Source organism: Arachis hypogaea, chromosome 15 (genome assembly GCF_003086295.3).
Source record: "Arachis hypogaea cultivar Tifrunner chromosome 15, arahy.Tifrunner.gnm2.J5K5, whole genome shotgun sequence".
Classification (NCBI taxonomy): Eukaryota; Viridiplantae; Streptophyta; class Magnoliopsida; order Fabales; family Fabaceae; genus Arachis; species Arachis hypogaea.
The window spans coordinates 55,869,326-55,881,563 of NC_092050.1; the positions used below are offsets into that span (position 1 = coordinate 55,869,326).

Genomic DNA, 12,238 nt, shown 5'->3' on the forward strand with positions numbered 1-12,238 from the left:
TCTAGTTGAGCGGAATCAAGAATTAGATGAGAATTGCGGAATGTAAAATTGGCGGGAAACGTAAATGACAAGAAATTGAAATGGCGGAATCTTAAATTGCATGAATTAAAGAGCATAAGCTAAATTGCTGAAATTAAAAGGGAATGGGGGTGATTGCATGAATTGAGTTGCAGAATGTAAAGAGAAAGTGGAAATCAGAAATGGGGAATTCATTGGGTTATAGGAGATATTGAGATCTCCGAATCAAAACATGTTTATCTCTTCCTCAACCAATGCGTTCATTGAATTTTGCTTGGCAATCTTATATGATTGGATCCCAATCCCTTGGCTCACCAATTCTCTCTAAAAACAAACAAATTCCCAATCCCTTGGTTTAAATGTTCATAAGAAGAGATGATGCTCGATCACTGATTATACCATACAGTTTCATGAACCACAATTTGGTAGGATTACATGTCACAATATCCATCCAAACCCCAATCCAATTCACTGTGAGAAAGCTTCTCTAGCATGAATCCTCCATTCCTTTCCCAAGGTTCCGAAGGATTCCAATTATGGGTAGTTTCTTTCCCAAGACAACTACCCAATGGAATTAGATCGAGAAGCTTTCTAACAAAATTCAAGAGAAAAGATTGAAGAAGAAGATAAAACTATTATTGATTCATTGAATTACAATAGAGCTCCCTAACCCAATGAAAGGGGTTTAGTGAATCATAGCTCTGAATTCAATTACAAATGTATGAAAACTAGCAAAATGAAAAGGTCAAAGTTCCTCTAACTTAAATTCTATCCTATTTATACACTTTCTTCATTGAGCTTCTGTTGTGTTTCTTGGGCTTTGAGGCCTCTCCCTGCTTTCCTTTTGCTTTGGGTTTATGATCCATAATCTTGATGAGGCTGCTGATCCAAATTCTGTAACATTCATTGAGCCAACTTAGTGATAATCAAGTAATGACACATGACTCAACAAATTGAAATTCCAGACTCATCAATCCTTCAGGCCCAATCCCATAAACCATGATATTCAATTGGGTTTCATACCAGAGTAAGTTTAAGTTAATGTTTGTGCTCAAATGCTAACTTAAACTGAAATATTTTTGGCCCAGAAACCTTTTCCAAGAGTGGCGTTTAAGTTGCAGTTTAAGCTTAAACTGCAGCTTAAACGCCAGACACTTCCAGTGATGCCTTTTGTGGAAGCACGTTTAAGCTTCAGTTTAAGGTTAAACTGAAGCTTAAACGTGGAAATAGAAGAAGGCAGCCCTGGAGGGTAACGTAGTCGAACACGTTTAAGCTCCAGTTTAAGGTTAAACTGGAGCTTAAACGTGGAAATAGAGAAAGCAACCCCTGGAGGTCGAACACGTTTAAGCTCCAGTTTAAGGTTAAAATGGAGCTTAAACGTGGAAATGGAGAAAGCAACCCTGGAGGAGAAAACTTGGTCGAACACGTTTAAGCTCCAGTTTAAGGTTAAACTGGAGCTTAAACGTGGAAATGGCTCCCTGGTGCATTTCCCATTTCTGGCGTTTAACCTCCAGTTTAAGGTTAAACTGGAGGTTAAACGTGGAAATGCTTCCTGAGTGGAATTCTCATTCTGGCGTTTAACCTCCAGTTTAAGGTTAAACTGGAGGTTAAACTTCAGTTTCAGCATTTCTTAGCCTTCATGATTCTGGCGTTTAAGCTCCAGTTTAGGCTTAAACTGGAACTTAAACGCCATTTCCAGCATTATATGGCTTGGTAGTTTAAGTTCCAGTTTAAGCTTAAACTGGAACTTAAACTCCACATGTGATATTCAAGCTTCCTTTATTGATTTTGTTGCTTCCTTGCCTAGCCTCTTCTTCCCTGAAATCATCCAAACAATTGCATTAAAGTCTTGCAAAATTCATGAGAAATCTTCCAGTCATAGCATTCAAGTAATATAACTAAAACTCATGGAATTTGCATCAAAATCATACTGTTTGGATGGTTCATTGCTTTGTTATTCATTTAACCATTCTTGGTTACTTTAAGCTCAAGAAAATGCATAAAACAACTAAAACTAACAGAAAAATGCTAGTGAAACTAGCCTAAGATGCCTTGGCATCACAACACCAAACTTAATACTTGCTTGTCCCTAAGCAAGTCCTGAGTTATTTGAGAAGAAGGTATGAAACAGAAAGCAGTTACATTGGCTATATTAGCAAGCATTTGAAGTTCATCAGAAGGGTTTTATGCAGAAGGTTGCAGTATCACTTTTTCATTCTTATCAGGTAAGATTATCACTTTTTCATTGCATCCATCAAACACTGCTATGGCCTCTTGTTATTCTTATGTCCTTGGCACTTTTCTCTTCTTTGTTTTTCTTTTCTTTTTTTTTTTCTTAGAGCTCCTTTGCTCCTTGTTTGCTTAGTGTCATGTGTTGCACAAGCCTTTAGCATTTTTTTTTTCTTATCAGTGCACTACACATATCCACTCCAGGCATTTTAGTTCACATTTCTTCTTGAGACATTGGTGCCCAGCACCTCTTTGTGTGACTAAATGTTTTGTATTTAGGTTGCTCTTGATAATGGACTTTTGGTTGATAATCCCGGGTTAGTTAACCCAAGTTACCAAGTGTTGAAACACTCCTCAGAACCTATTCATCCGAGCATATCCTTAATACATAAACACCACAGGCATTTGTCTCAGAAGTTCAAACCATTGGTGCCTAGCTTATTTTCTCAATTTTTTGCTTTTTGGTTGTCCTTTTTCAGTGGCTTTTTCTTCTTCTTTTTCTTTCTTTTTCATGGCCAAAGACATTTATTCATTAAGATCCATAGACAGTTTTCAATTTCTACACAAAAAATGATAATTCTACACTCTATTTCCAGTGATCTGACTAAACAATCAAGCATGCATACCACCACTTAATTCTACTTGATTTGTCACTAATTGAGCCAAGTTACTTTTGTTCAAACTTTTCTTTTATTTTTGGAAACAGAACAAGCATGGCAAGCATTTGTTTAAGAAGGTGAAGTTATATCCAAACATCTAGGCATTCACTTTATTCAAAGCAATAAACAGACAAACATACTAGAAACTTCACATTCCAGAAAGATTCAACAATTACAGTTTAAACCAGAACAAGCATGCTTTTGTTTGCCCTTTTTAAAGAATTGTCAAGGAACAACACCACCTTGTGAAATTCCTTGTTTTCTCTTTGTTGCCAGGGAACAATTTGATTTCTCCTTCTTCTCCTAGTTGTTGCTTCATGTTCTTTCTCAGATCCTTGTTTCCTTTCCTGCAAAGAGTGATGAAGTTGCTTGCTTCTCAAGCACTTGAGTGGTTAGTTCAACTATGTATGGGCAAGTGTCTGAGTCTTAAGTTGGTGTGTGAACACCAAACTTAGTCTCCTACTTACTTCTCTGTTCTTTGAATCCTTGAATTCTCCTTGGAATGAAGTTGCTGCTAAGGATTTTAAGCATTTCTGTGATTGCTTAGAATGGTTGTTCCTTTCATATAATTCAAAGGTTGTTGTGTTCAGTTGATCTTTATGGTGGAACACCAAACTTAGAGTCACACATTCCCCTTTGAATTATTGATCCACGAATTCATTGTTTGGTGTGAAACACCAAACTTAATTCTTTGCAATGCACAGAAACTACTTCACCTTTTTATTGAAACAAATAAAAGAAACAGCAAGGGAGTATTACCTCAGGTTGGGTTGCCTCCCAACAAGCGCTTCTTTAATGTCACTAGCTTGACGGTTGCCCCTTGTTAGGGTGGATTGTAGTGCTTGATGTCTTCTCCTCTCACTATGAAAACGTCCCCATTTGATTCCTTCATGACTTCTAAATGTTCCATGGAAAGAACTTTCCTGATTGTGAACACTTGAGGGAGCTGGGAAGGAATGGTTTTGAGGCCAGGTGGGATTGGCAGATAATGACTTGATATCACTTTATCTCCCGGAGAGAAACCTTCAGTGGGAATTTTCTTGTTTCTCCACCCTCTTGGCAATTTCTTTACAATTCTTCCCTTTCTCTTGAGGATTTCTTCATTGACCCTTATGCCAGGAGGATCCTTCTGATCTGTTTCTATTGATTCTTGTGGCTTTAACTCTTGCAATTCTTGTTTGCCTTCCAAGGACTGTTTCAGAATTTCAGCTGCTGGATTGCTTTCCTCCAAACACAGATGGCTACTATCATCCTTAGGCTTTTCAGGTTCTGGTTCAGGCTCAGATGCAGGTTTGAAAGCATTGAAAATGAGCTGTTCATCATGTACTCTCAAAATTAGCTCTCCTTGTTCTACATCTATGAGCGCTCTAGCAGTGGCTAGAAATGGCCTTCCCAGAATGATAGGGTGTAGGTGGCTTTCCTCCATGTCCAAAATGACAAAGTCTGTGGGGAAGAAATAATTTCCCACTTTCACCAGCACATTCTCAACTACCCCTTCAGCTTGCTTCTGAGTTTTGTCAGCCAGTTGTATGATTACATCAGTGGATCTCACCTCATTCAGTTGTAGCCTCTTCATAAGAGTCAGAGGCATCACATTTATGCTAGCTCCTAGATCACAGAATCCTCTGTCAATTTTTGTTTCCCCTATGATGCAGGGGATATGAAAACCTCCTGGGTCTATTTTCTTAGAGACTATGTCTTTCTTGATGAGGGCACTGCATTCTTTGTTCATTATTACAGTTTGTCCTCCCTTCAAAACTCTTTTCTTGCTCAGCAATTCCTTTAAATACTTGATATGTGTAGGCATCTGCTGGAGAATCTCAAGAAAGGGAATATTGATATGGAGAGACTTAAATGTCTCTAAAAACCTTGAATAGGTTTTCCCTTTTTCACCTCCTCCTAACCTCTGAGGAAATGGTGCTTTTGGTTGGTATGTTTCCAGCATGCCTTTTTGCAGTTCCTTGGCTTGCTCAGTTTCACTTTCCTGCTTAGCTTCTTCCACACCTTCCTTCAAGATTTCTGGCTCCTGTTCTGAGGGTCTGATTCCTTCTTCTTCTGAGACTTCCTTCAATATGGTGATGGCCTTGCATTCTTCCCATCTCACTCTCTTTTGCTCCCCTTTAGGATTCTTTTCTATGTCACTAGGGAACACTGCAGTTGATTTGGGGGCCTGTTGAGATAGCTCTCCTACTTGAGACTCCATCCTCTTGAGTTTTTCACCATGGGTTCTTAAGGTAGATCTCACATCATCCCTGAAGCTTTTCAACTCAATTATGTCCTGACCCATGTGTGCCAGCATTCCTTCTATCCGGTTTAATTGATCTTGAAATTGTTGGTTCGGATTAGGTTGGGTAGGTTGATTATTTTGGCCATGATATGATGGTTGGGAGTAAGTGTTTTGTGTGGCTTGGTATGATCTTTGGTTGGAGTTTTGGTATGTGGAATTGTTATGTTGGTTGTGGTTGTAAGGTTTGTGGTTTTGTGGTTGGGTTTGTTGATTCCCCCACCCAAAGTTTGGGTGGTTTTTCCATCCTGCGTTGTAAGTGTTTGAATGTGGATCATATGATTGCCTTTGTTGGTTTCCCACATAGTTGGCCTCTTCCCAATCACCTCCTTCAGTGCTTACTTCCTCTTGATCTTGTGTGTGTATTGCAGCCACTTGCTTTGTTTCTAATTTCCTGGTGAGCTCTACTAGTTGCTTTGCAAACACCTTGTTTTGGGCTAAAATTGTATCAACATGGTTCAGCTCCATGCCTCCCTTAGTGTTGTGTCTCTCTGAAGCATAGTAGTACTCATTCTCAGCCACTGTCTCAATCACTTCAATGGCTTCTTCCACAGTCTTTTTCCTGTTCAATGAACCTCCTGATGAATGGTCTACAGCCTTCCTTGATTCATAAGAAAGTCCATCATAGAAAATATGCAATTGCACCCAGTCATGGAACATGTCTGGTGGGCATTTCCTTGTCAAATCCTTGAATCTCTCCCATGCCTCGTAGAGAGTTTCACCATCTTGTTGTCTAAACGTCTGAACCTCAGATCGAAGCCTATTGACCTTTTGTGGGGGGTAGAAATGTGCCAGAAACTTGCTTTCCACCTCATCCCAGGTTGTTAGGCTCCCCCTTGGGAATGATTCCAGCCACTTAGCTGCCTTGTCCCTAAGTGAAAATGGGAATAAAAGCAGTTTATAGGCATCTTCCTGGACTCCATTGGACTTCACAGTGTCGCAAATTCTCAGGAATTTTGTGAGATGTTGGTTTGGGTCTTCATTAGCACTCCCACCAAATGAACAATGATTCTCCACAAGTGATATTAGCTATGGTTTGAGCTCAAAATTGTTGGCCTGAATGGGTGGTTTCTGAATGCTGCTACCACAACTCCCAGAGGTTGGGTTTATGTATGAACTAAGAACCCTCCTCTCAGGAATGGCATTGTTTCCATCAGCTCTCTCATGGTTGTGAACTTCTCTATCCATGTTGAGATCTAAAGCTTCCTCAAAATTGTCCTCAGATTCTCCTTCAGATTCTTCTTCTCCCAGTACTCTCTTCCCTCTTGCTTCCCTTCTAAGTCTATGAAGGGTCCTCTCTGGTTCGGTATATGGAGGGGTTGATGTCTCTCCTCTCCTACCTGTCATACAAGAACACAGCACAGGCAACAAACAAGTGAAATACTCTTGGTTAATGGAAGAGTATGGTTAGAGCAGTTGAGGAATTAATTCAAACAGTTAGTGAGTCAGTGAGTTAGTTGCTTGAATTTAAAGGCATAAAGAAAGAAAGCATGTAACAGAGTGCAGAAATTAAAAATTCAACAAGTAACTTGAACTGAATTAACAAAGCAAGAAAAATGCTCAATCTAGTTAACTTCCAATTTGAGAATTGTCAATCGAAAACCAATCCCCGGCAACGGTGCCATAAACTTGATGCGCATAAACTTGTTATGCTACGATTTAGGAAATTGCACGATCGGCAAAATTCCTTCCGGCAAGTGCACCGGTTATCGTCAAGTAAAAACTCACAATAGAGTGAGGTCGAATCCCACAAGGATTGGTTGAATGAGCAATTCGGATTAGAAGTGTGTCTAGTTGAGCGGAATCAAGAATTAGATGAGAATTGCGGAATGTAAAATTGGCGGGAAACGTAAATGACAAGAAATTGAAATGGCGGAATCTTAAATTGCATGAATTAAAGAGCATAAGCTAAATTGCTGAAATTAAAAGGGAATGGGGGTGATTGCATGAATTGAGTTGCAGAATGTAAAGAGAAAGTGGAAATCAGAAATGGGGAATTCATTGGGTTATAGGAGATATTGAGATCTCCGAATCAAAACATGTTTATCTCTTCCTCAACCAATGCGTTCATTGAATTTTGCTTGGCAATCTTATATGATTGGATCCCAATCCCTTGGCTCACCAATTCTCTCTAAAAACAAACAAATTCCCAATCCCTTGGTTTAAATGTTCATAAGAAGAGATGATGCTCGATCACTGATTATACCACACAGTTTCATGAACCACAATTTGGTAGGATTACATGTCACAATATCCATCCAAACCCCAATCCAATTCACTGTGAGAAAGTTTCTCTAGCATGAATCCTCCATTCCTTTCCCAAGGTTCCGAAGGATTCCAATTATGGGTAGTTTCTTTCCCAAGACAACTACCCAATGGAATTAGATCGAGAAGCTTTCTAACAAAATTCAAGAGAAAAGATTGAAGAAGAAGATAAAACTATTATTGATTCATTGAATTACAATAGAGCTCCCTAACCCAATGAAAGGGGTTTAGTGAATCATAGCTCTGAATTCAATTACAAAGGTATGAAAACTAGCAAAATGAAAAGGTCAAAGTTCCTCTAACTTAAATTCTATCCTATTTATACACTTTCTTCATTGAGCTTCTGTTGTGTTTCTTGGGCTTTGAGGCCTCTCCCTGCTTTCCTTTTGCTTGGGTTTATGATCCATAATCTTGATGAGGCTGCTGATCCAAATTCTGTAACATTCATTGAGCCAACTTAGTGATAATCAAGTAATGACACATGACTCAACAAATTGAAATTCCAGACTCATCAATCCTTCAGGCCCAATCCCATAAACCATGATATTCAATTGGGTTTCATACCAGAGTAAGTTTAAGTTAATGTTTGTGCTCAAATGCTAACTTAAACTGAAATATTTTTGGCCCAGAAACCTTTTCCAAGAGTGGCGTTTAAGTTGCAGTTTAAGCTTAAACTGCAGCTTAAACGCCAGACACTTCCAGTGATGCCTTTTGTGGAAGCACGTTTAAGCTTCAGTTTAAGGTTAAACTGAAGCTTAAACGTGGAAATGGAAGAAGGCAGCCCTGGAGGGTAACGTAGTCGAACACGTTTAAGCTCCAGTTTAAGGTTAAACTGGAGCTTAAACGTGGAAATAGAGAAAGCAACCCCTGGAGGTCGAACACGTTTAAGCTCCAGTTTAAGGTTAAAATGGAGCTTAAACGTGGAAATGGAGAAAGCAACCCTGGAGGAGAAAACTTGGTCGAACACGTTTAAGCTCCAGTTTAAGGTTAAACTGGAGCTTAAACGTGGAAATGGCTCCCTGGTGCATTTCCCATTTCTGGCGTTTAACCTCCAGTTTAAGGTTAAACTGGAGGTTAAACGTGGAAATGCTTCCTGAGTGGAATTCTCATTCTGGCGTTTAACCTCCAGTTTAAGGTTAAACTGGAGGTTAAACTTCAGTTTCAGCATTTCTTAGCCTTCATGATTCTGGCGTTTAAGCTCCAGTTTAGGCTTAAACTGGAACTTAAACGCCATTTCCAGCATTATATGGCTTGGTAGTTTAAGTTCTAGTTTAAGCTTAAACTGGAACTTAAACTCCACATGTGATATTCAAGCTTCCTTTATTGATTTTGTTGCTTCCTTGCCTAGCCTCTTCTTCCCTGAAATCATCCAAACAATTGCATCAAAGTCTTGCAAAATTTCATGAGAAATCTTCCAGTCATAGCATTCAAGTAATATAACTAAAACTCATGGAATTTGCATCAAAATCATACTGTTGCTTTGTTATTCATTTAACCATTCTTGGTTACTTTAAGCTCAAGAAAATGCATAAAACAACTAAAACTAACAGAAAAATGCTAGTGAAACTAGCCTAAGATGCCTTGGCATCAGCCATTCGGCCATGCCTGGACCATTATCACTTATGTATTTTCAAATGGTGGAGCTCTGCTGTTCCTCACGAATTAATACAAAGTACTACTGTTTCTCTATTCAATTCAAGCTTATTCCTATTCTAAGATATCCATTCGCACCCAAAAACATGATGAATGTGATGATTATGTGATGCTCATCATCATTCTCACTTATGAACGCGTGCCTGACAAACACTTCCGTTCTACATGCAAACAAACTAGAATGAATATCTCTTAGATATCTAATATAGAGGACCGAGTCCGAGATATTAAAATCTTCATGGTATAAGTTAGAACCCATGGATGGCCATTCTTGAGATCTGGAAAGTCTAAACCTTGTTTGTGGTATTCCGAGTAGGATCTGGGAAGGGATGGCTGTGACGAGCTTCAAACTCGAGAGTACTGGGCGTAGTGACAGACACAAAAGGATAGTAAATCCTATTCTAGTATGATCGAGAATCGATAGATGATTAGCCATGCAGTGACAGCGCATTGGACCATTTTCACAGAGAGGATGGGATGTAGCCATTGACAACGGTGATGCCCTACATAAAGCTTGCCATGGAAAGGAGTAGGAATGGTTGGATGAAGACAGCAGGAAAGCAGAAGTTCAGAGGAACGAAAGCATCTCTATACACTTATCTGAAACTCTCACCAATGAATTACATAAGTATCTCTATCCTATTTTAATTATCTTTTAGTACACTATAATCTCTTAATACATTTGAATCCGCTTGACTGAGATTTACAAAATGACCATAGCTTGCTTCAAGCCGACAATCTCCGTAGGATCGACCCTTACTCACGTAAGGTTTATTACTTGGATGACCTAGTGCACTTGCTGGTCAGCTGTGCGAAGTTGTGACAAAGAATTAAGATTATGAACATGCGTATAAAGTTTTCAACGCCGTTACCAAGGAATGGAACCGTCACGATTTCTGCGCACCAGGAAGCTATGGCAAATTATATATCGTTCCGAAGCCCCAGATGTTAGCTTTCAAACGCAACTAGAACTGCGTCATTTGGACCTCTGTAGCTAAAGTTATAGCTGTTTGAGTGTGAAGAGGTCAGGCTGGACAGCTTAGCAATTTCTCCAACTTCTTGTATTCCTTCCACTTTTGCATGCTTCATTTCCATCCTCTGAGCCATTCTTGCCCTGTAATCTCTAAAATCACTTAACACACATATCAAGGCATCTAATGGTTATAAGAGAGGATTTAAACATAGGGAACTTAAGGCCAAAGAAGCATGTTTTCAATCAAAGCACATAATTAGGAAGGCAAATGTAAAACCATGCAAATAGTATGAATAAGTGGGTAAAGAGTTGATAAAAACCACTCAATTGAGCACAAGATAAATCATAAAATAGTGGTTTATCAACCTCCCCACACTTAAACATTAGCATGTCCTCATGCTAAGCTTAAGAGAACTAAAAGAGTGAAGAGGAATGGTAAAATGCATGAAATACAACCTATCTATATGAATGCAACTACATTCAAAATGTTTCTACCTACTTGGTCAAAAGTAAGTAAATCATTCAAGAATAAATATGAACTGGATTTCACTAATTCAAATCATAAAAATGAAGTACAAGTGAACTTGCAGAAGAAAATAGCTCATGAAAGCCGGGAACAAGGAATCGAGCATCGAACCCTCACTAGAAGTGTATGCACTCTAATCGCTCAGGTGTTTAAGGTTCGATTCTCTCAATTCTCTACTAACCTTGCTTTCTAAGGCTTGCTTTTCTTCTAATAATCAACATAAATTTAATGCACAAATACACAAATTAAGAGGTCTTTTAAGGGTTGTAATACGGTTAGGGTCAAGGTAGGATTGTATTTGGCCAAGTGGACTAAAATCTGAATCCTTAATTAACTTAAACTTTCCACCTAATTTTAGACAATCCATGTAATCATAATACCACATCTAACTATCCATTAACCATTTTTTCCACATATTCATGCATTTTAATTTCAAGTACAGTACATATGCATTGCTTTCACCACTTACTTTGGGGCATTCTGTCCCCTTTTTGCTTAATTGCTTTTTTTTTTATTTTTCTCACTTCTCTTTATATATATATATATCTTTTTTTTCTCAATGCATATGATTAAATTATTGGATGCATGAATCATGTCCTAAACATTTTTTTCTCATTTTCAGAAAATTCTAACATACTCAATTCTCAAACCAAATGTTTCCAAACCCAATTTTCCCACACTTAAATCATAAGTACTCTCACTAGTCTAAGATAACCAAGGATTCAAATTAAGGACATTATTGTTTTTTGCTTAGAGTTAATGATGTGCTAAAGTAAAGAACAAAGGGGTAAAATAGGCTCAAAATTGATTTGCAAAGAATAATGAAAAGGGTAAGGCCATATGGGTATGTAAGCTCAGTGAAATAAAGGCCTCAATCATGTAAGTGTATGCATACATCAAATCATGGAAATATAGAATTAAGCAAGACAAAGATCACAGTTTTAGAGAGAAAAACACACACCAAAAATAAAATATTGGTTGGTAAAATGCAACCAATTCAAATAGGCTCAAAAATCTCTCAGGTTTTGTGTGTTCGAGCTCTAAACCATGTTCCAGTATAATATTTCTTCAAACAAGTGTAACATTAAATTTTATTCAAATTAGTGAAATGCTCTTAAAAGGTTTCTTGAAAAAGAAAATATTACTTCAACCAAGTGGTAAAATATGCATAAAATCAAATAATCATGCAATCAAATTTGTAAATGCAACAACTTACAAGGAAAATAAACCATTGGTGTTGAGATGGAAGAGTAACTAACCCATGGAGATCGATATCGACCTCCCCACACTTAAAGATTGCACCGTCCTCAGTGCATGCTGAGATGTGCAGGTGGACGGGTTGTTCCAACTGATGATTTTCTGCAAGGATTGTGCAGATGGACTTGTTTGTCTCCCCTTATAGAAGTTTCTCCCTTTTTCCGTCTTCGGTGGCCAGCCTAAAAAAAGAGAAAAAGAAGAATAGTAACCCAGAAATAAAGATAAGAAAACAAATGAAGTATGGGTGGATAAATGCCAATTGATAAGGGTCTCATTTACATGGAAGCTTCAACATGTACGTGAGAGAACAATAGAAGCACATGGCATACCAATGGTGCAAAATTTACAACAATGGGGAAGAGAGTGGGGAAGGA

At 38.4% G+C, this 12,238-nt stretch overlaps 1 non-coding gene across 1 annotated transcript; it reads left to right on the plus strand.

Moving 5' to 3' along the window:
- The first annotated feature begins 5,848 nt into the window (after positions 1–5,848).
- Positions 5,849–5,952, plus strand: LOC112753679 (small nucleolar RNA R71). The gene has a single exon (XR_003178053.1). It is a non-coding gene; the product is annotated as a small nucleolar RNA R71 (small nucleolar RNA).
- Positions 5,953–12,238: the final 6,286 nt, after the last annotated feature.